This window comes from Passer domesticus, chromosome 6 (genome assembly GCF_036417665.1).
Source record: "Passer domesticus isolate bPasDom1 chromosome 6, bPasDom1.hap1, whole genome shotgun sequence".
Taxonomy (NCBI): domain Eukaryota; kingdom Metazoa; phylum Chordata; class Aves; order Passeriformes; family Passeridae; genus Passer; species Passer domesticus.
The window spans coordinates 9,440,956-9,465,019 of record NC_087479.1 but is presented as its reverse complement, the minus strand read 5'-3'; the positions used below and the strand labels follow the sequence as shown (position 1 = coordinate 9,465,019).

General features: G+C 42.4%; 1 long non-coding RNA gene across 1 annotated transcript; it reads right to left on the bottom strand.

The window, feature by feature from the left end:
• Positions 1 to 117: 117 nt before the first annotated feature.
• LOC135302058 (uncharacterized) lies at positions 118 to 21,217 on the bottom strand. Its single transcript, XR_010363746.1, has 4 exons — positions 21,098 to 21,217; positions 18,656 to 18,734; positions 18,126 to 18,281; positions 118 to 2,651 (listed from the first exon to the last, which is right to left on the bottom strand). It is a non-coding gene; the product is annotated as an uncharacterized LOC135302058 (long non-coding RNA).
• Between the last annotated feature and the right edge of the window lie 2,847 nt (positions 21,218 to 24,064).

Genomic DNA, 24,064 nt, shown 5'->3' with positions numbered 1-24,064 from the left:
TTCTATTATTTAGCAGAAATCATTAACCATTCCTTTGTTAGACCATGCTGACTGTGAAAGGAAGTTCAAGCAAACTCACTGCTGTGTCCAGTGTTTTTTACACAAGGGAACTACAGCTGTTTGTGCAGATGTACAAGCTCTGAATTGCTAAGGTTAAAGCTATAGCCATTTGTAAAAATAAGAAGAAACTATATCCAGTGTTTCTCTTACATTTTAATTTATCTGACTAATTAAAAAAAAATTCCTATGCTGTTCTTGCTACTCCCTGTAAATTTTATCTTCCTATTCCTCCACTTCCAGTGATTTTCCTCCAAGGCTTTGCAGATGACATGAAGCAGAGCTATTTCTATGCTCAGACACCTGAGACATCCTCTGAACAGATTGTGAGCAAACAAGAATGTTGGAGATGTATCACCTATTGCAATGTTTTGCAAAAATTACCTTCCAGTACAGGACATCATATGTGGGATTTTTTACGTTTATGTTGAGGTGCAAGTTTGTATGTTCTAAAGGAAGATAACGAGTTTCCTAGTTTTCTCTGGAAGAATAATACTGGTTTTGGGACATAGATGGATCATGATGAGAGTTTTGAATGAATGTCAAAATGGAAAACAATAAACAGATACAATACATGGTTGTTTTGGCATATTTCTTGTTCTGTTGGGTTTCTCCATCCATGTTTAAGTGGGACACAGCAGCACTTGTCTGACTCACATCTTGTTGCTGTGCTGAAAATCCAGGGCATGGGATAGTGTCCACACTGCTTTTTAATAAACATTGATTTCAGTAGCTTGCTGTTTGGAAAGGGCTTTACTGACAGCCCCTTGCAGCTGCTAAGGGATTTCCCATGGCATAAACAGGTTTTTCTGGCTTAAGTCTTGCTCCATGAGCTACAAAGAATCAGTTCTTGAAGAAAAACATTCTTTGAAAGGAAGTTGCTGTGAGCAAATTTCTGTTTGAAATTATTTGTTGTGTCATGTTTTAAATAGTTGTGGCCTGCACATCCCTTGTGAGGAGATAACTGGATCACCAGCTAAACATGAGCTAACTGTACCTGACAGGGGACTTGCATCTCTCTTTCCCCCTGTACTCTGCTGTCTGAAATACATTTGCATCAGGCCCAGATGCACTGGTACACCACAGCTCATGAGCAATCAGAAAAGTGAGGCAGATCCTTGTTGAATATCAGCACTCTTGTGTCCAGGTGCCATCTGGGCCTCTTCAGGGAGCCAAAACCCTACTGACTGCCAAAGCTGTGAGGCTGCAGTAGGAAAAGACCATCCTTAACTTGCCTGGCCTTTTTCTTGCTTCCTTAGTCATTGCCTCTCTGGCACAGGAAAGGAGCTCTCTCTTTGAGCTCTCCTCTCACTCAGGGCGTGGAGTTCTCATTGGAACATGATTCACCCAATTTATGTGCTCACCCTTCCCTTCCCCCAAGTATTTCCGTGAGGAATTCATGACCTTGCCTGCGTACTTGCAGGAAAACAGTGTTCCTTGGGCTAAAATACATAGCAAAATTAAATAATTTTTAAATTGGAGTTAGTCAGAGTAGGGATTTTTTTACCAAGCTCATCACATTCTGTTTCACATGCAAATCTCTCCTCTCATTTGATGAAAAGTACCAACTTCTTTAACCTTCTTTTCAAGTAGGTACTTTCTCTCATTTCCTGTATATATGCCATACCTGACCAGAGTTCCTTGTTATTACTAATGAAACATAATCATTATCATAGTAATAACCATCTTCTTCATTTACACAGCACCACTGGCCAAGCCTCCCAACAAGCCAGGGAAGGAATTAGGTTCTCTCATTAGGAGTTTAACAAACTGAAGGCATGACAGGACACTGTAATAACTATAATATCACCAGCCTGGAAAGGGAATAGGTAAGCAGTGTATGGTGATTAGTTCTGGAGAGCTCATCAAGAGGTCCTCTACAGGAAAAGAAGGAGGCCGTGGGGAAGCATTGTCTCACAAACTTGTGGGTGAGCCTTCAACACAGAGAGGAGCTAAATGGCCAGCACCCCTGAATTTCAGTAGAAACTAGATACAGAACTGCTCTTTGAACTCTTTCCAGGCTGTCTGTTGGGGTGATTAAAGAACACAGCCACTGCTCTGGCAGGTAAATTCAAAAGCATGTGAAACAGTTCTATTTATTTGTTTGGATTTTTAATTGTGCCCAGATAGGTTTAGTGTCCAGAAATGACAGTGCAGAGGCTTTGTTCAGGGAATATGAATCCTTTTCTCTGCTTTCATTCCCTCCTCTGCTCAGGCTGACCTCTTTGTTCCTACATGACATCTTGTGTACTCTTTGGTTGTTCAGTGATTACATTGCAGGCTTTACACAGACAGCCCAACCTTTGTTACCATCATTAAAAAAAATTCCCATGTTGTTTTCTGCAGTGCTTTAAGGCTATTTGCAAATTAAAGCCAGTGGATAATGCAACAGGCTGCTTGCTCAGCAGCCTTAGTGGCAGGAAGCAAAGTGGAGGCCTCCTCTGCCACGTCTGTGCCTCCTCTGTAAAAACAGATTTGCCTGGAGCCAGTCCACTTCCAGGTTTCCATGGGGTCTGTGTCTCCTCCTTTCTGCTCTGGCAGCTCTGGTGGTGCTGCTTCATCCCCTCTGGGCACATGTAGCCGTGGGACAGGAGCTGTGGAGGCAATTAAGAATGACACAGAAAATGAATAATGGGAATATGCTGCACCAAGGCTGGGGCCAGCTTCCCTTCGGTTCTTCAAAAGGGACCTTACCCAGAGAAATAACTGCAGAACTTGTCTTTCTTGCTCAAAGTCACCCCTTACCTCTCTGCTCTTCCTGTGCCTTCCTGAACCCATTCCTTTCCTAGAAATACTCCCAGTTTTGCTCCCTGCCAGCATATTGCTTGTCCACACATTTTTCTCTAGCTAGATCCAAACTTATTATTCAATCAAAACTCAGCAGGAGTTCTGTTGAATTATTTTAAACTCACTGGGGCAAAAGCTGTGCCTTCCTATTCAACACTGAGATACCATGCATATTGATTGTGGCTGAGACAGAATAAATGAATACATTCATATTGATTGCATTTGTTCTTACTCACTATTAGACTCACTGCAGGGCCCTGGTAGATTTATGGTTTCCTTTTATGACTATTAGCAATAAATCCTTTTTTTTCCTCTCCTTCTCTTCTTTCTTTAAGTAAACTCATGTTCTGCAGAATGAATTTGAATGAAAAGAGTGGATTGTACAATGACTTGTAGGAAAGTTTCTTGAGCTGTCTTTAATTTCCCATTCACTTTGAAAAATCTCTTCTTGTCACATGTGAAATTCAAACATTCTTCCCACATGCAGTTCAGATGCTCTGGGCCCCCCAGACAAAAGTTTTGTGCACCAGTGTGCTTTTTCTAATGAGCATGCAATTTCTTCCCTAATATAATTATGGCAGATATTATGACTAGGGACCAGACATGCAGAGAGACACTGCTCTTCCAACCTGGGAAACCACAGAAAATTTGCATAATTCCAGGTACATATTGGAAAATTCAGAATTTCAAGCAATATGAGCTTGCTTATTATTTTATTTTCCAGGGCTCTGTTCCATATCACATCTATACTGCAGGGAATGGCGTTGTGAAGCTTAGGCATACTGTGCAGACTTAATTTCCAGCCCTTTGGAGAGTGAGATTTTGGTCCATGAGCAGTAATTGAACAATCCAAGTGTATTGTACCTGTACTGCAATATTATATTGATGGCATAGAGCTCTGAGCCCTAAGAAAGTCTGACATTTCTGTCTGCCAGCCACACACAACAGATTTGAACAGAATTGGCAAAATGGGGAGAGGAAGAAAAGGGTGAGAAGGGTGACCTCCCAAAGCAGAAAGGAGGCAGATGGACTGGCACCAAAAATAGAATGAAAGAGCTGCAGTTTGTGGGACTGATCAATGGCTCTGGAGAAAGAAACAGAAATATTACAGAGTGTAAATATTGATGGGTGTACACAAATGAAAAAAAAATGGAACAGGAATGGACAAGATGAAGAGAAAGTTCATACACAGTGTCATGTAAAAGATATCCTGCTGTTGACATCTGCTAGGCTCAGGAGGAGTCTCCCACAGAAAGATGGTAAAAATCCCCTCACTCAACACATTTAAAAATAGACTAAACAAACCTCAGTGATCCAGACTCTCACCCCTTTACTCACATGGGCCGTAACTCACTCCAGCAGTCATTCTTCCAAAGCCTGGGAACACTTGCAGAGTTAGAGGGTCTGAGCTGCATGCAAGGCAGAAATCCAGCCCTGGGCATCACAGCAGAGATAGATTCAATGAATTATCAGCTCTTTCATGACCAGAGCACTGCCTGGACACATTGGCTGGCTGCAGCCAATCCCTTCCTGCACAGGCACGAACTCTAGTTACTTTAAAAAGTTAAAGCAAGGCTTGTATTAAAAGGCTAGATCAGGATTTGGAGGCTGCATACAGCAAAATACAGGCATGCTCTGTCTCACTTCATTCTGCCTCAGCTGAGCTCTGACAAATGCATGAACTAACTTTCCTCCCTACACAGCTCTGAGTGATGACAGTATCTTTATGATCTTCAAGAGGAAGTTACCATTTGCTGATAAACATCTCCTCTCTGAATGTACTTAGTAAAAAGACACATTCTTTTGTATACATTTAATTACAGGAGAACAGATTTTGTCCAAATAATTAGGTAATTTAAACTGTGCAGTCTTTCTCAGAGAACTATATTTAACCTTCATTTGAATTTAATTTACACATCACAGTGCCCCTAAAGCAGTTCTGTAAGCCAAAACACTGATCAAATATTTTTTAAATGTCAAATGTTACTTAGTTGTGGATAGCGCTGAATTTGTTTTTAGAGATAACTTCTTTTGATCTGCTGCTATTTTTCGTCTTTCCCATTGTCATGTTCCTCTTCATCAGAGGTTTAATCCATACAACACTGGAGTTTGTAGACAACTGTAGAATTCAAAGAAGATATGTGGGGGAGCCCTTCAAAAGTTTCATAGTATTAAACAAGATACATGTTAGTGTCTTGTCATTAGAGCAATTGGAAGGAAAAAAAAAAAGATATTTTTGAATTCAAGTATTATTAAAGGATTATAAAATATGAAGGAGTGCTGTAAGGGATGAGCTTACATCACTGATATAAAATTGCATAGTTTTATTTGCTTTAATGCCATGTGCCCATTCTCATTTACACAGCTCAGGATCTGGCTCTATATATTGAAATATCTATATCTATCTACATATCTATGTATCTTGTACTGCAGGGATATAGATTTTCTCTTTCCTATTGTCTTGGACATGTAAATTTTACACATTATGTTCACAAGCAGTGCAGCAAAAGTAAAGAGCAAGAGATGGAGTCTCCCAGTATGAATGAATTATAACACTAACTAGGGTAGGTCTGACCTACATTAAACTAGTTCACTAGAGCAAGGTTTCCATGAAGTGACTTGTATTTCAAGGTTGCCTCTAAGGTTGATTCTTAGATTTAAAAAAAAAAAAAAAAGGGATGTTTCTAAATGATCACTAGAGTGTTATCAGCCTCTTTGGAACAAGCAAAAGCTGAGAGAGCTCCAGAGCTCAGCCACAAAAACAATAGAGCTGTAAGAATTTTCCTGTAGCAGCATCTCCCACTGGGTGACAGCAGTTGAAAGTACTTACAATGATTATGATTAATTTCATTAGTGCTTGATTCACTTTAATACTTTTCTCCTTCTATCTCTGAATGCAGATAATTTTTCCCTCCAAGTAAATCCAGGGTGACAGTTTAATAGGCTCAGACATGCTCAGATCCGAAATGAGACTGTAATATTAATATACTATTGACCAGTTATGGATTAAGCAAACTGAGGGCACACTTAAGTAAATGATTTCAGAGGGACAAGTTAATGTGCTAAGTGGTTCACAGGCAATTATTAAAAATATTTTTCATTTACTTGGAAATTAATAGATTTCTTTAATTAATCTAATAATGTCAGCCTATGGTATGTTACAAATTTGTTGTATGCTTGAAAGGAAAATGACAACTTGGTGAATCTGGAAACCCCAGGGTTTCTTACAAAGGGAAGGAATCAGTCACAGATAAAGCCAGCCTCACAAATGGCCAGAACTTCCAACAGGACATAATCTTCCACAAGTATTGTTGACTTTATTCGTTGTGTGAAGAGCATTATGAATGTAGAAATTAAAAAATATACATCATCAAAATCCTATCTATAAATTTACTATTCATCTAAGGGTCTTTGGGGATTATTAGCACCTAGCCACAACTGTATCTAGTCAAATGAGCTTTTTTTCCTCCATCAGACTTGCATCTTTCAAATCCAATTGAAAAAGCAATTAAAAAAATTGACTGCAACAAAATTTTTGCAAGAAAAGCAGCCTATATGCCAAGAAGTGTTAAAGTGTCACAGAAGGAAAAGAGGCAACAGGATGATGAAATCAGCTAAAAACTTTGCATGAGTTTGATTTGCCCAGAAGATGCTAAGATAATATGGTTATCTGAGATGTATTAATAGCCCATCACCACCAACTTTATGCTGGAGAGACTAATTTAAAAGATAGTGCCTCATTAATAGTCTTATGGTGGTTTGTATTGCAAAAGCACTGAGAGACTCCATCTGTTGAATATTTTACATGTGTTAACATGGGATCATCCTGGCCCCAGAGCCATACAAACTCAGAAAATGGCTCTATTTGTGCCCTGGTGGTGATTAGGGCACCAGGGCACAAATAGAGTCACACAGAACTCACCACTTGCTCAGAGACCACTGCTCTCAATTTGCAGTAGATGATGGAGTGACCAAAGTTCAACATCTCACCCTGAACTCTGTTGTGTGTTCAGCTCACCAAGCCCATCTGCAATTCCTCTGGTGGAAAGCTGCACAATTTCCAGAGCAAAGGTAGGGCTAACCAAATCAAAACAGAAGGATTTGTTATCTTTTGACCCCTTTTCTCCCCATCCTATCATGCAATCATTCCCACTTTAATGATGTTTTCTCATCTGAGAGGGCTACCATTGTAAAATTCTGAAAATCAGAAGCTCTTTTGTTTAACCACTTCAAGGCCCAACAAAAGGACAAAACAAGGGCCAAGGATTTCACCATCTTAATCTCTCCACTTTTATGTTATCCTAATTACTCTGAGACAGGAACATTTCTCTCTGGTTTTCCCAGAAGTTTTCACACACATATACCCAGGATGGAGATGCTTCTTTTGCCTGTCCCAGCTGTTCCTCAGCGAACCACATGAGTTAAGGAAAATGAGTATCTTTCCCCAGCTCTCTGTGGGAGAGTCACTATCAACAATGTAAGACCAGCACATTCCCACTTCCCTGGCAGAAGCTGCCACATCCTCAGTGACCTGGCACAAAGAGGAGTGTCTGGCAGAAGGATTCACTGGTGTGTACAGATTTGTTGCAGGAGGGAAAGAAGAGGCATGGATGTTTGCCTCAGGACTCCATGGTAGAAGCTCTTGCAGAACTAAGCTCTAGCTATTCTTTACACTCATCCCTCTTGCCCCAGGAACATTTGCTTTGGAAAGCTTTCAAAGTTTTCCTTCCAAGCTAGTTTGGAGGGGGGAAAAATATTGCTACCAGAGTTGAGAAAAACGTTTTGGACTCATTCCATTCACCATGTACGTGGATGTGTCTGTGTGTGTTTGTGTGGTAGGCGGGAGGGAGGAGAGGGAAGTACTTTCAACTTGCCGATGGGTTTTCCAGTGGGTGGAAAAGGCATTTGAAATCCATGGAGCCAGGTTGGGTTACAGCTGCTGAGGATCTGGGGCAGGCAGCTGCAGTGCTGTGCAGGGCTGTGGTTTGGAGAAACCTGAACAGAGCTGTACAGAAGGAAAAGCTGAAAGAGATGTTTGGTAGCCGGACCTGTTTCTTTCATGTGTGAAGGACAGCTGTGCAGCTGCGAGGAGCAGGGCCTGGATGCCTGCAAATTCATCGGATATGTGCATTTTCTCCCTCTTTTGTGGGTCAGATTGCCTTCTCTGAATGTTTGTGGTGAGTTTTATCTGAGGCGTGTCTGCTCCCTCGCATTTGCAGCTGAGGGTGGCAAATAAAATGGCTAAATATTGCTGTAGGCAGTTCTGTCACCAAGTCTGGACTGAGGCAGCCTGTGAGAAGCCTTGAAAGCCACTCTTCTGAAGCAGACCACAGATAGACAAGGTTTGCTGCAGGCAGACTTTGCAAGTGTGCCTTCCCTTTTGGAAAAAGAGAGAATCACAGTATGTTATTTCTTTTCTGTCTGAAAGAAAATGAAATTGGATTTGCATTCCTGTGTGTGTACAAACAAGGCTACAGTGAAAAGGGATTATCATTAAAGTTAGATTCGTGGTAGTGATTCTTCAAGTCTTTTACTTCAAATTGTTGCCTTCTGAGCACATTAAGGTTGAAAGACATCACTTGATTGCCAGAAGCATGGAAGTCAATAAATCAGTGGCATACAAAAGACTCATGAAGGGTAGACAACTCTTATTTCAAGTTTTCTGGATTCTGGAATGGAGAAAATTCTGGCTTAGAGTCCCAATGAGAGCTGTAGGACTTCAGCAAAAAAAAAAAAAAAAAGAGGTGAAAATACCACTTCTCATTTCTTGTCATCCCATTTGCCTCTCCTGAAAGCCATGGTGGTATAAAAAGGAGAGAGAAAAGGTGAGACTGCAGGTTTTGTTCACTCCTCTGCTGCTGAGGTACATGTGGATTTCAACAAATCTTTATATCTAAGTGAATCTTTCCATAGAATTTGTATCTCTCTAAGACAGGGCTCTCCCTTTTCAGTATGACATGTATCTAGCATAATTTCTGCATAACTATCCTTAGATACACCATGTCTCTTAGAATAATTATGCTTCATTAAAGATATCATGAAGCTTACTATTGTCTTATAAAAGAAGTATGCAGATAATGAAAGCTGCAAATACGGTGTAATTTACTCCAGGTGATGATTTGGCCTCAACAATAAACCCTATCTTTTTTTTTTTTTTTTTTTTTTTTTAATTTGGTCAAAAGGAAAAGATATGGCTTTTTCAGCCCCATCTGACATGGAAAGCCTCTGAGTTCCTCGTCAGCCCAGGAATCCAGGCTTTAGTAATGCCTGGGATTTGATTATGCTCACATGACTCGTTTCTGAGAGGAGCTGGTAAACTTTGTTTTGCTTCAGTTATTGGTTTCTAAGGCTATGAAAGGTCAGGATAAACCATCCATAAATGCAGCAGCGATTAAAACCTCACTTAGCTTATTGCACAGTATGTAATTGTTCATCCAATGTCACATAATAAAATCTGATGGAGATAACTGCCTGGTGATCCTTTCATTTAAAGGAACAGTCATGCACTACATCTACTGCTACTTACATGCACATCAGTGCTGTTTCTGTTAACCTAATAGCTGTGCATTAAGTAGGGGATATATTAACCTGAATTGTGTCATGGTCTGTCACTCTGCTACTGCTAACTTTGTCTTATAGTTCTCATCAGGACAAAAAAGAAGAGCAAATAGTCTCTCTGATGATGATATCCTTAAAAGATGGCTGATGACACTGCTTTTGTGGCTTACAGGTTCTCCTATTTGTGAGAAAAGCTGAGAAATGTCATCCAAGCATTTAGAGCTCCCATTTTCCTAACAGCTCAGCTTTCGATTACTGCCAAAAAATAGGAGCCAATTTTCCAAAGAGCTCCATATAGAGAATGCTCCTGACGTAGCATTGGCTCGAAAATGTGGCTATGGTAATTGTGTAAGGAGCTATGCTGAATGGATTTAGAAAAGCTGGGTGTGCCCAGAGCACTGCTAAAACTCTGCAACTGTGATGCCCCAGTGCTATCCCCTCTAAAGCAGGGGTCACTACTGTACAGTTCACTGCCTCTCCACGCCCTGTGTGCTTCCAGTAAAACCTGGCACTGTATTTGCTCTCCACACACCCTCTGGAAGTGCCTGCCCTCTCCCAGGTGAACTGGAATCCAGCTTCCCTAAACCTTGAATTGCTATACAGATTATCACAGCCATAATCTCTCTCTTCTCTTTGTGTTTTTTGCAAGAGAGTCTGCAAATGCATAAGCTAAATACTGCAGAAAGAAATCTGCCTCTTTTGTTCCCTGGACTCCTGACTTTTTCTGCCACTGTGCCAAAGCTAGTTACCAGCATGGCAGCTGATAAATACAGGACAGGCTGCTTTTCTCTCCTCACTGTATGTACCCTGAACCTGTTAATGTATCCCTTGCTGCTGAAAGCTCTCTCTATAGAGAAATGCTCTTAAATAGTCAGAACTAACACAGCTGCTACTGTGTGCCCACCTTTTAAAAGTTCATTCCCTCTGCTTGCTTTGCAGTCTCCACTTGTGCTGCCAAAAACTGCAGGGCAGGGTACACCAGGGAAAGGAAGCCAAAAGGGAAGCTGCCAGCACTGCCAAAGGAGCTCTCAGCCAGCAGACAAGCTGCTGTCCTTGCTGGGGTTTGCAGCAGGGAAGCTGCTGTGTCAAACCTTATGATATTAGTAAGTGGCTGGTGACTTGTGGGGCAAGGGAATTTTGTGTCTAAAGTGTGGCTTGGTTTGCTTTAAGCACTGTCCTCCTCAGAGTGTGCCACCTTTCATTCAGTATTCCCACGGAGATGTCTGCCTGTAGCCTCCTTTCCTCCCTCCCCATAGTTGTGTACCAAGCCTGATATTCTGTGTAGTCTGGAAGAAGACCTTTTGTCATCCCCAGTCAAACCCAATGAACCAGGAGATCTCTAACTGAACAGGTCAGAACCCAAGATACCCTCAAAAAAGTTGTAAATGTTCTGCAAAGTCTATTGTAGGCTATTTCTGCTGTACTCCAGAGTAAATATAAGTACTGGCACCTTGGCCAAGAGGATGGTGTCTCCCTCCTACCTGTGCTTGGTAGGAGTTACAAAAACACAGCCTTCTCTGTTCCAAAATCCCCTACCCTGCAGGCCTTTGTTCAACTAAGCATTCTCAAAACACACCTACCACTCTGCTACAGAGAGCTGACAATTCAAAACCAACTTTTCATAATATGCTGATGCTAGGAAACTTTGCAGGTGGTTAGAAAGCAGTTATGGGGCTCCTTGAAGAGCAAGCAATGGAAAGTACAACTCTGGACAAGTAAGTAAGGCTGTCATAGAGGGGAGAAGAGACTTCTGCCTTGGTCCTAGGATCTAGAAAGTTCAGGGAGCAGGAGCTGGAAGTCAGCCCCCCTCTGCTTGCCCCAGCCTCAGGTGCTGGGCTTGGTTTTCCTCTGGCTTAATCTCAGGGCAGGAAATATTGTCAAATATCCATTCTGCTTCCTGTACCCCTAAATTCCTGACTTGGGTGTTTAAACAGGAGGAGGATTAAAGGATTCAAGTCATAGAGACATCCAAACTTCAGTTCCTGGCAAGGTCTTTCTGCCTGTGAGAAGTGCAATGCCTTGCATACACTTCAGCTGACATGGCTAATGTTTTCCCATTAATCCCATTTCTCTAGGCATTTTATCATGAAGCCCAGGTTCCTACCTTAGTTTTATCCCAGGGTTACTGTTTCATGCTCTCTCTTTGCCTTCAACAGCCCTTGATGAGTGCTGAGGTGAGCAGCAGCAGTGCACAGAGCACGGGAGCAGCAGCTACAGCTGTTATAAAAGGGCAGCCCAGGTGAGCAGCCCATGGCAAAGAGCAGCAGAGCATCTTTGAACTACAGGTGGAGCCTGAAGGAAAGGCAGACCTGGAGTGGAAACAAAACCTGCAGTGGGGAACACACCACAGGAAAAGAACCTGCAAGATCTAATTAAGCTTAGGGGCCACAGAGAGATTCTAAGGAAGAATGGGCATCTGGGGAGAGGGAACATTGCAAAGAAAGAAGATCAAGAAAATTGTCAATTATCAGGAAGAAGTCTTGGCTCATTAGGACAATTGCAATTGTACAGTTTAAACATCCCTCTCCATCACAAAAACAGAGGAAAACAGATCAGAGAGCCTACTATTTTGGCAGCACCTGCTGTCTCTGAAGAGGCAGATTCTGTCAAAATATCAGCCTCTTATCCTCTTTCTTTTGTTATTCTGATGGACTGAATTAAATCTGGGGTTTAACACAGTGTGCCCTTGCCAGGATTCTCCGCTGGTCATTTCATGCAACATGGGTTTGCAGTCACATTTTTTACCAAACTCCTCATTGCATAACCTGGCAAATGTAATTTTCTTCCACAACTGATCTAAAAGATATGTATGAAAAACATTTCTGAAGTTCAAAGTTGACATGAGCAAAAGAGATTGGCAGAATGTACAGAACTGGCAGCAAACAACATTTTATACCCCAAACCCTCCTCAGCATAGTGGTGTGTTCAGCACCTGCATTCAGTGTGAGAATGAGGGACCCTCCCTCTTTGGGGATGTGTCCTTTTGTGGCTGACCTGAGGCTGCACAAGGAGCCCCGTCAGGGCTGATGCTGGACAAGGTTCCCCAGACTGCCTGAGCTGAGCTCCTCCTTTGGTGCTTGCTCCCCAGGGCTTGAAAAGGATGCTGAACACATGGCCTTTTTCCAAAATAATGTAATTGCAGAAAGCTTGAGTTAGAATCTTCTCAAATCCATGCCTTTAAACATTTAATATCAGGTTTTGCTTTTATGCAGCAGACACCTTTTTTTCTTCTGTAAATGGGGACTCAGTTGGAGTAGGTGAATAGTGCAATATTTGACCTAAAATACTCCTTTCTCTTGAGCTGGGCTACACCCCCAGAATGACCATTTATACATTTCAGATATTTCCTGATGTTTGAATTTGCCATGAAAGAACCTGGAAGTTGAGGGCGGGAGGAGAAGGCAGGTATCTGTAATTAATTAACTGTAATTAATTAAAAGTAAAAAAAAATATTCTTTTCTGTTCTTCTGAAAAGAATAAGAAATTCCTTGTCCTTTTTAGGTACAAAAGAAATCCCACATACTTAATCTAAGACACGGTGGTATCATTTGAAACAGTGGATACTGAAGCAGACGTAATATTTGCACTAGGCTGTGAAATAAATAGGCATTTGAAAGTGTGTTAGGATGTGAATTTCCATAGTGCCTTGAGGGATGTAATTTTTGCATTGTGTGAGCAGTTTGGCTGAGAAGACCACGCAGTGAGGCTGAACAGCTGTATCCTGCCCACACATTGCGACGCGAGGGAGAGGCTGGGAGCCCGAGGGAAGCCTTGTAAGGCACCGTGCCCCTGAAGTTTCTCAACAAAGAAGTTGTGGGGATGTGCTGTCTAGAAAGGAGCTAAAAGGGACTATTCCCCCTCCCTGCCCCATGCAACGTAGCATAAACATCAGCTTCTGTCTGCATGCTTTTGTTTATTTATTTTGATATGAAACACCGCCTGCTGCTTTGAAGCTCTGGGAATGATGGGTTTCATGCCTGTTTCATATCCAGCTTGGGTTTTGCTGCTAAAGGTGTGACACCAGGCCAGGAGGCAGCAACAGGTTGATGCAGCTGTGCGTTGGCACCAGGTCCCTCCTGTCCTTCCTGGGTGAGCTGGTGGGGAGCCAGCTCCCAGAGCCCCACACCAGCAGACTGACCTCCTATTGACTTTTCTTCTTAGTGGAAACCTCGTGAAAAGGGAAGCAAAGTTTTACCAACCCTGACACCTCCCAGGGATTGGGATAGATTTGTCACTGTGCATCTGGCAGCTGATTTGTGTTTAAGACTCTGAGGAGACCACACTGCACTCCTTGTGTGTTGTTTGTGTAACTGGAGGATCATTTTTAAACTAGGTGATAAACTTCCTGCCACTTGCAAAAGCTACTTTTCTGTGGAAGAAGCAACCACAACAGCAAAAACAACAAAAGACAAGAGTCTCTGAATTATTTAGAGTTGCCAAAGGTGTTGAGATAGGAGCTAATTAAAAAACAAAAAACCTATCTGCAATGCAATGCCATAAAAGAATAATAAAATTCAAATCTCATTTGTTCCACTTCATGTTCCTCGTATGCATAAACCTCTATAAAAGGCAGCATTTGTGTTCACATTGTATGCTGAAAAGATATCACACAACCACTAATTCAATTGACATTTTTAACTGCTCATTGTACCATATATTTCCATTTACTAGATTCTTTAAGTCCTTTTAAGTGCATCATGTATGGAAGAGGGTAAAATAAGAGAGAGCCATTTACTTCCATAATGAGATTGGTGGTGGGAGATGACAGAGCACTGAGCTGTCAATTTGAGCACCAGCCATACTTGCAGGATTTAAAATAGTATTTGAAACATTTCTACCAGCCAGCGATTGTATTTATGTTGTGCTAGTTATGTGGATTTGTGTTGCAAAGAAAAGTATGATGGAGCATTATCTCATTTGAGCCAACAATTTAGAGATCACTCATCTGTTATGATTTCAAATGAGATATATTATAACATCAACAATGTCCACAACTAATAAAAACATATTTAGCTTCGGTGACAAAACATAGGTTTTCTTTTAATTTTTGGTTGGAGGTGTTCAAGGGGGGTTTTAATATGCCAAGATGTTTATCTAATGCAAAATGCAAATAAGGGTTCTGGATTCCTTTTTAACTGTTGGGTTTTTTTTTTTTTTTTAATTTTTTTATTTGGGTTTTTTTGTTTTGTTTTGTTTTGTTTTGGGGTTTTTTTTTGAGGTTTGGGGTGTTTTTTTTAATCCTTATAGCTACAAGGCAATCTTTTCTTCTGACTGTTGTTCCACATGGCAAATTCACAATGAAATCAATAGGAACGATTGGTTTTTAGATCCACTGTAGGACTGGCTACAAGCATACAAATGAAGCTGGAGAACAAAGTCACCCGAGCTCTCTTGCAAGGGTGAGATGCAAACACACAAGGCTCAGAAGTGGCCTCACTGTCTCCTTTTCTCTTTCTCTGTTGCCCCCAGGCAAAAGGAGGAAACACTTCCAGCAGTACCTGCAGCTCGGGGCCAGCCCAGGTTTTGCAGCCCGGTGTGCCAGCGCGGAACAAAAGCTTTTCAAAGAAACCTTTTGTCACCCTTGGAAGAGGAGGAGGCTTTATAGTAAACGCAGTGATTTTATGGGCAGAAAAAAATGCTGAAACATCTTTTGTGGTGAAAATAAAAGTGATTATTTCTGGGTTTATATTTACTTTTTAAAACTTAATAATGAGGGCATCTTTCCCAGCCGCTGAGCTTTTAAGAGTCCTTATCTATTCTCCCAAAACAGGGCGCATGTTTGGAAAGCAAACAAGCAACCCAGAAAGTAAATTTGAAAGATGCTCGCACTCCTCTGCTTGAGCCTGAGGTGAACAGAGTGAGTTCGGTGTGGAAATAGAAACACCCGGGGCGTCTCTGCAGAGGTGGGGAGGTGCAGGAGGGAAGAGCCCGTGTCCTATCGACCCACCTGAGCAGCGGGCAGCGTCTGGGGCGGCTTCCTGCGCTTGGGAAGCGCCGATCCCGCTGCCCATCCCCGCCGGAGCGCCCGGCAGCGCTGGTTTGCGGTGGGCAGGATCAGGAGCTGCGGGAAGAGCCAGCCCAGCCGCTCCCAGCCCGCGGGGGCTCGGGGGGACGGGGGCGGTGTGCCCTGCAAGGGACAGCGGCGGCAGCTGGCCCCGGAGCTTGCGGGATGTGCTCCGCAAAGCAGCCTGGCGAGAGGGGAGAGCGGAACCCACTGCGGGGGGAGCCGAGCCGAGGCGCTGTGTGCTAGAAGTAGGCTGGAAACTGTCGGGAAATGGGTGATAATTGTTAAGCACGTGCTGTTAGTTTGGTTGTTGTATTGTAGAAGGGGTTAAAGGGCAGTTGTAAGAAATACGGTACTCAGCGCACCGGATTACACCTAAGCAAAGTGCATCCCACCCAGCGAAGCGAGCCAGCCTGGGCAGAACTGTAATGGACCAGTCGAGCGCCTTAAATCTGCATGCAAATGAAGGACCCAAAAATAAACCAATCCAAAGGGACAAAAACAGGATAAAAAGGGGCTTCTGACCCACTGAATCCGTGCCGCTCCATCTGGGATATCGGGGACATCGCTGCTCAAGGAGACCCAGCGCCGGCGCTGCAGCATCCTCGCCGGGAGTGATCCCGCTTTCTCGCTGGTCCCCACGCATTAGACCTTTCTTTTTCTTATAAAAATGCTGAAATCAGTTTAGCGCCGGGAGTTGGTCCCGTTTTTAACACTGTGTGTCCACGGCAGAGCACGGCTGCTGAGCCCTCTGCTCCTGTCACAGCCGGTCGGGACAGCCCCGCAGAGCTGACCCTGCTGCCGGCTCTGGCCAAAAAACATCAGCGTGTCCAAGCAAACCCTGCTCGCTTCTCTTGGAGAATTGGCTGGCAGAGCTGTGACTCTCTCTGCTTTTTCTTAGATACTTTGGGAATGACCTTACTCTTCACTGTCTGCCTGGCAGAACAGGTCTCTGCATCTATTACTGAACCTGAATTATATTAAACCTAATCTAGGTGATCCTAATAGCCTTTTCTGGCCTTAGAACCTGTGAAATATATTAATCTCTGCTAGATGAAATAATATTTTCGGGACTAATATATTAATGACTCTTTCTTTAAATATTTTAATACCTAAAACTGGCAGTCTCTGTCACTTTCATTTCATTTTATCTTTCCCAGAATAATAAAAAATAAAAGTGTATATTCAATCTACACAGAAAACCACCCTAAGGAATTTTTCTCTCTCCCCCTTTTTCCTTCACCCTCCTGGGACTCACTAGCTCAGCTGGCCATAATTTTTGATAACTGTTGGATTCTATTAGCTAGCACTGCAGGCCTTTGAACCTCTGTGTGCATAAACTAGCTTCTCAGCCACTTACTTAGCTTCTCATGATTATCTCTGGGAGAAGGTGAATCGCTCCTTCTCAAAGATGCAGCTGTTGGCCAGAGCATATTCCATTAAATTTACTTAGCACTAAGCCATTACTACTGTTCTTGGCAAGTCTCTTTCCTTCTAAATCAATTCTATTTGACTTGTACAGTGCAACCACGAGGAATGAACAAGCACATTTGCAATCCCCACCACCAGTAAAACCACCGCAAGGTAAACACACATAAATGTACACAAACACACTCAGGCACACACACACTGATTCTTGCCAAAACAAAGGAAGCTGATCCTGAGTTGAATATAAAATCAGACTGAAAACAGTTTTAGCTTCATTAATTCTGGCCTCTTGCTTACTGGGATTTGCCAGTCTCTGGCAGACCCAGATGATCTGAAGATACTGGAAAAGCTGAACTCCTGTTTCTAAAGTCCAGAAATAAGCTGGAAATAAAAAAAAAAAAAAATAATGCCTGAAAACCTGTTTTTGTTGTGTTTCCAGTTTAGTTTTAGCAATGCTTAGAGAGCTGAATGACAGCCCAGGAATAAATAGCCCACATTTTGGGGTGCCTTTTTGATCTTCCCACTGCTGCAAGTGATACACTTTGGCATCCCAGCCCAAGCTGATCAGAGGACAACAAGCAGTCCTTGAGGTTTTGAGACCTGTTTTCTTTCCACATTAGAGCAAAGAAAAGTAAAATAGAGGTGAGCTGGAGGAGGGCTGTGGATATGTGTGAGTGATCTGAAAGGATCAGATGAAGGAAGGAAAGTGGGTGGGAGGGAAAAGCACCTGGACCATGTTCTGCCCTACCAAGTGCAGGTGGCCTCACATTTGGTCCTGGAGGAGAAGCCCACACCCTGGCCTGCTGACAAGCACTCAGTCCACTCTGGGCTTGGCCGCTTTCCAAGGGATGCTTTGGTGGTAACTTTTCACCAGACATAATTACAGTTCCCACAGTGCAAGTGATGGATACCACTATAAAACTTTCTGAGCTTGCTACCTTTGGGGATTTTTTCCCTTTCTTTCTGTGTAATACACCCTTCTGGTGTCCTGAGTGATTCACTGTCATGCAGAGCTCAGAGGTGATATTTTTCAGAAGCCATTACAATGATACACCACTCACCAGAGAATGACAAGCACTTTTATCTCACTCTTGTTCTTGGATCCATGGTGCTTCTCTTTTTTCCCCCTTTAGTCAATCATAACTATCCATGGGATTGTGTACACTGAAGCAGGATTCCAGATCTTCTCAACTTTTGTGCTCATGCTAACAGCTACCACACACTTATACATTGTTTACATGTGTAATGAATGGGTTTTTTATGTTACATGAAATGACTTCAAATTACTTACAAATTACTTCAGCAGGGCTGATTAAATATTACTCTTCCTTCCTTCCAAGTTCTAATTATTCTCCTGCTGGTGGCCAGCTGTGACTGGATGCTGCAGGTTCTGATTCCCTCAGACAGGAGAGAGCTTTGAACTCAGGTCCTGTATTGGTGTTTTAACCTGTATGATAGAGAACAAGAAGAGGATGGCATTTCCTTCTAGTCCCTGCAGATGAACCCCTCTATTCCCAACAGCATACTGCCTTTGATATTTCTCTTCTTTGTAATCTGAATCTCCACATCCATTTTGGGAGGAGGTCTAAGATGGTCAATGAGAAGTGGGTGGGTGACTAAAATATAAAATTGTTCCTTGTTTATCACTATGTATATATATTTTGTTGTCCACTTCTCCATCCATAGCAGACCAGCTGAGGCTGGGGAAGGAGAGGAACTGCTGGGAAGGAGGGCTCTCTGTCTGTCTGGGAAGCTGCTTTTACCCTTTTCAGGAAATGAAACAAAAGAAAATAAGGCCAAGAAGGTCTCATTGGCATGTACCTGATTGTAACCTGCAAGCACAGCAATGGGGCTGGCTGATCTCAAATCCAGTTACATGTCTCCCCAGAAATCTAGAAGACTGAAGAAAACACTATTAGTTACCAACAGAAATAGCAGCAGGCAGATTGTCTTTTGATAAACAATAATTTCATGCTTTGTTGGAGCAAAAGAGAAGAAAAAAAGGGAAGCAAAAGCATGAGGGGGAAGAATAAAAATGGCAGGTGACGATTGAGGAAATGCTATAAATTAACAAAATATTGATCAAATGCATTAGTTATTGCAGACTTTAGGAAGCTACTGCTACTTAGATGCTAGAACACTCTGTTTTAGGGAGCTGTGTGACAGCTAAGCTTTTCCAGATGTCAGGGAGTTCTCATGCTTTATATTTCTGCAGAGACACAGGGGTTAGTCACTACTTTTTTCTATTGCTCATCAACAGCTGGTGGCAGATAGACCAGGGTTTTACTGGAGCTGCCCCCTGAGCTGGTGTGGTGTGAGCCTCACACCCCAGGAAGGAAAAGCTGCCAGCAGCAGGCTGGTGCTGTCCTCTTGGCAGGAGAAAACCAAGCCAAGACAGATTCAGACTCGGCACAAACATCAGCCCTTTCTGCCATACCTTGGCCTTAGGGTCAGGGAGTTTGGGTCTGGCAGCTCACTGGGAGGGAACAGAATGGCTGAGAAACACTTTTGAAAGCTGAAAGTTAAAACCTGGTAGTGAAAGTCCTGTTATTCTTGCCTGACTTGTGGTTTGTGAATGGCTCAATGTCCCATCAAGCCCTTTTCACTCCAGCTCAAAATAGCACAGGCAAGTCTGCTGATAGTTTCGATAGCAGCAATTTTCAAAGCCTCAGCCACAATACAAACTGAGGGCCTGATCCAGAGATAATTGAAGTGTTTCCCTGAATTGAATCTGAGCCTAAAATGGCAGAGCCAGAATGGGAAAAGTAAACTTTACAGAAGTGAATAGAAATATACTTGAAAATGAATTCTGGAGGCAGCTCAGTCCAGCTGCTTGGCTTTTCCCTGCCTTTGGCAAGGTGGCTGCAGGCACCAAGAGCACCAAAGCTGAGCATTATCATGGGATGAGAGGCTTTCTCCAAGCTGCCCCATCTCCTAATCAGAAGTGAGCCCCATCAGCAGCCTTGTGCTCCAGGCACATTCCCACTGCCCCATTACCAGGACAGGTGTCAGTGAGAAGGAGCCATGCTCAGGGAGCAGAAATCTGTTTTGCACCCCTTGTAAAATTGCAGCCCCTCTGCCTGTCTGCTTGCTTAATGGTTTTTTTCCCCCACTACAGGAGTAAGTACAGCAGTGAGCAAACTTTGAGATTGCTGTTAACCCACACAGATTGCCTGCTTATTTTTCCCACCAGGCTCAGAAAGTTGATTAACTTTAGATGGACTAAGGCTGATTCAAAGCCTGCTGAAATCTGTAATAAATCACTAAAATGAAAATATAATTTCACTTATAACAATGACAAAATGCCCTTTGACATCTGTAGACAGGCCAAAATTCCACTTCAAGTACATGCATGCTGAACTACAGTTAATGAGGGAACATATATATTAGCAGTTAAAAAAAACCAACAAAAACTACAAAACAACAAGGAGGTTGAAAAACATTTTAGTAACAAATCAAGCAGATACCAATTGATCCTGCAGTTTATTTGTAGCCTTTATACAGGATAACTTTCCTTAACACAAGAGAGAATCCCAGTGCATTTTACAACCTGAGAATTAAGTTTGCATATCATCAGCATGGAAGCACCTGATTTTAGGATGCTGTGGAAAACATTCAACACAGCTGTTGGATTTCTGCAACTCTACTGTCAGACCTTAGAATGTTCTCTTCTCCCAAAATGAAGTGGGTTTGCAGTGTTGAAGATGCACAATTTGTGAGAAGGCTGGGAGGAGTGTGCATGTGAATGTGTGTGTGGGGACACCTTTGTCCCATTTGCACTTCCATTTATGCAGCAGATGATGAGTCATATTGTATAATTACATAGATAGAAAGTTATTTGATGTTTAATTTTGCCTAGACAAATGTTAGTTGCTTCCTAAGCAGTATTTTCTCCCTATCAGTGTCTTCCTAATAGCTGTGGATTTTTAATTACTGATAATTAGTATTTACATGGAGCCTTTAGCAAACAATTCCTGAAGTACTTGTCGTAATTACATATGTAAATTGTTATGAAAGAAAAATATTTGCAGCTTGACAAAAGCAAAGCTGGGGAAGTAGGCAGAAAGCAGAGGTCAAGTTTTGATGTTTAAATATGAAGCAAAGGTAGGATAAAGTTCTATGTTTTTCTACACTGTCAGATAAAACAGAACCAATCAATCAGGATTTCTGTGTGACTTTGTTTTTTTGTGAGAACAGAAATGAGAACAGCTTCTGTCGATTCTGATTTATTGATGCTGACAGAAAGAGTTGAAAAATACTTACATGATGCCTTTTCTTAGGTGGCCTTAGCAGTCCTGGAGAAGGGTTGAAGGAAGTGTCTTGCTGAGGCACTGGACTCTGCGTGACACTGTCAGAGAGCAGATGGGTTTATAAAACAGGAGACAGATGAAACAGAGCTGAGAAATTTCTGCAAATCTCTCAGTTAAGAATCCCTGGGCAATGCTGAGCTCCCAAAGTCCTTTTTCAGACTTTGGACAGGGCTGCATGTCAGAAATATCAATCACAGACACAGTTCAGATGGATAACGGGAGATAACAGACTTACAGCACATGTGTGGAAAGAGATACAACCCTCTTTCTGTGCTCTCTGCATAATTCTTGCCTATCACATCTGGCACTTTCTTCAGCCACAGCTCTGAGACTCAGGCCCCCAACAGCATCTGTGACCCCTAAAACTCTGCATGCCTCTTGGACCTGTGGTTGTTTCTGTTACTGAGCCCTTCTGGGCTCACACAAGAAGGCTAATTTTTTTCTTGTTAGAAAGGGAAATTAGGTTTCATTACTTATTACAGAGATAAAAGCTGAAGTTTTTTCTCCTTGTGAATGTTTTAGGAACCTGCTGAGCTGATCAGCTCTGTTGTCTGATGAGCACTCTGCAGTGACATGAGGAGTAGATGAATTAAAGGCTTTGTCTGCTGCTTGTTCTTATTCTCTCTTTTTAACATCCTAAAAGTCCACTAGGGACAAGCAAATAACAGTCCAGCCCAGTTCTCCCTAGCCACATTTGCCTTGTCAAAAACTGTCCAGGAGCAACCCATATGACTCTCCCCCCACAGATCATATATTCCATTAGTATAAATTATTAAAATGAAATATTTTACAAGTGGCTACAGACCTATTCTGAATTAATCCCTTTATTCCATTATGAGACAATAAACCTTTACATTTCTGAGAGCTCTTGTCAGACATTCTGCTTCACTCAGGAATAAATATATTCAAAGGTTGGGAGGCTCTTCCTCTATCCCACTACATTCATATTAATCAGGCTGGCCAGCATGTAACTCTGCAGATAACAATCATCAGATGCTCCTTCCTAGAGAAATTTGGTTTACAGCTCCACAGGTAGCACAGATCACATTAGGCTCAGGCCCTGGTCTTCTCCAAGGAGGTCTAAGTGCTCTGGCAGGGCAAGCTGGACCCGCAGCTGAACTGAGCATAACTTCACAGAAAATAATTTGTTATTGCCTGATTGGTGCCTGTTACATGTGTAGTGGGAGCTGATTAATCCAAAAGGCATGCCAGGCTTATCAAAACTGTGATCAGAGGCAGGGTAATCTCTCTGGTAAAAGCATGGAAAACTGAGCAATGAGCTAAAGCTGTGCCTCTGGCTTCCCCATGCCATGAGATTCCTTTCTTCCATTGTTGTACTCAGATGGCCAGTATTGATTGCTGCTGTAAAGAACCAGGAAAGTGATGAACCAGCTCTATTTCATTCTCTATCTATAGCTGAAATGTTTTTCAGACATCTTATGCAAGTATTTTTATTTGCTTTTGGGACACAGCGTAGTCACATCTATACAAGCAGGACCTTCTTAGAGCTGAAAGAGGAAGATATGGATTTAGAGAGAAATCTGAGTGAGCAAACTCTAAATTGGGGCTTTTAAAGTACATGTTTTCAATGAAGTCTCATGTTGGGAGTGTGTACTGTGTGTAGATACTTGCTTGGAATGGATCCAGTGGCAGGGTCCAGATTCATCAGGGATAAAGGGCCTCCTAGTCAAGTCTTCAAAGCAGTTTCACAAAATCAAAAGCCTTCAAATTTAAGTGAAGGTATATTATCCAGTTGCCCATACGCTTTAACTTCATGGCTATTTTGAGGTGATATATGTTTTCATTAGGACTATTTTATTCAGGAGAAAAAATTGTGGGAGCTCAGGAAATCTGACTTTTCCTAATATTTGAGTGCCATCTAAATTAGTCTTCTTTTGCACAGTTCTGAGTATATGCCACTGTACATAATTATTCCAGCTTTTTTAAGCAATGGGAGACTACCACTGGTAACAATGTGCATATAAAAGCTGATGAAGTATGAGCTGAATAATTCTTTTTCTCTGTTGAGTACAAAGGAGGTACAGGAAGGTTGGACTGACTGTCAGACTCTCCCTTTTCCTGGACTTTAAATCCTACCATCTCAGGACTACGGTGAAACATCTTCATAGTTCTGCTACTGTGCACACCTAGGATCACAGCTTGGATCAAAGGAAAATATGGGCACCTGTCTCTTACTTAGGTTATGCTGAGGGTTGTAAGATTATACTGAGGGTTCCCGAGTTGCCCTAGGACTGTCACACAGGCCATAACCAAGCCATATCATGTCACCAGGTGGGGTTTGCTGATGGCAGCACAGGTGTGAGTTGGCTTCAGTCATTGCTGGAGTACATCTGCCTGCTTAACCATCTTCCTGCAGGCTCTGCTGTTCAGCTATTTCCTCCTACCCACCTTGTGAGCTCTGTGTGTGGGGCAGGGAGAAGAGAGAAGACACCTGGAAGTCTTATTTGCAGACCTGAGAAAACAAAGGGATGGAAAGAGAACACAAGATTTTAAATTCCTTCTTTCCATATTTTTTCCAGCCCTGGCTCACCAGATCCTCACTCCACTTGGTTTGGCCACTGGGATGTGGCATCAGACTTCACCCAAAGCACTGTCTCCTGTTGTCCTGCTCTTTGTCACTGACACCACTACAGACCCCGATGTAGCTTTATCTTTCTGCACCAGGGATCAGTACTGAGCCTTGGGCCAAGATTTCCAAAACCAGCTAATGATAATGAGTGTCTTAATTTGGGGAAGTGTGGAGGAACAATAAATTCACTGGAGAAAATGCTGAGTAGAGTGTTACCCTTAGAAGATGTGAAGGAGGAGCACCTTGAGCACCTTGTCAATGTGTATCATGTCATCCTGATGTATAAGAAATTATTTTATTGACTTAAACAAAATAAATCTATTGGCCATT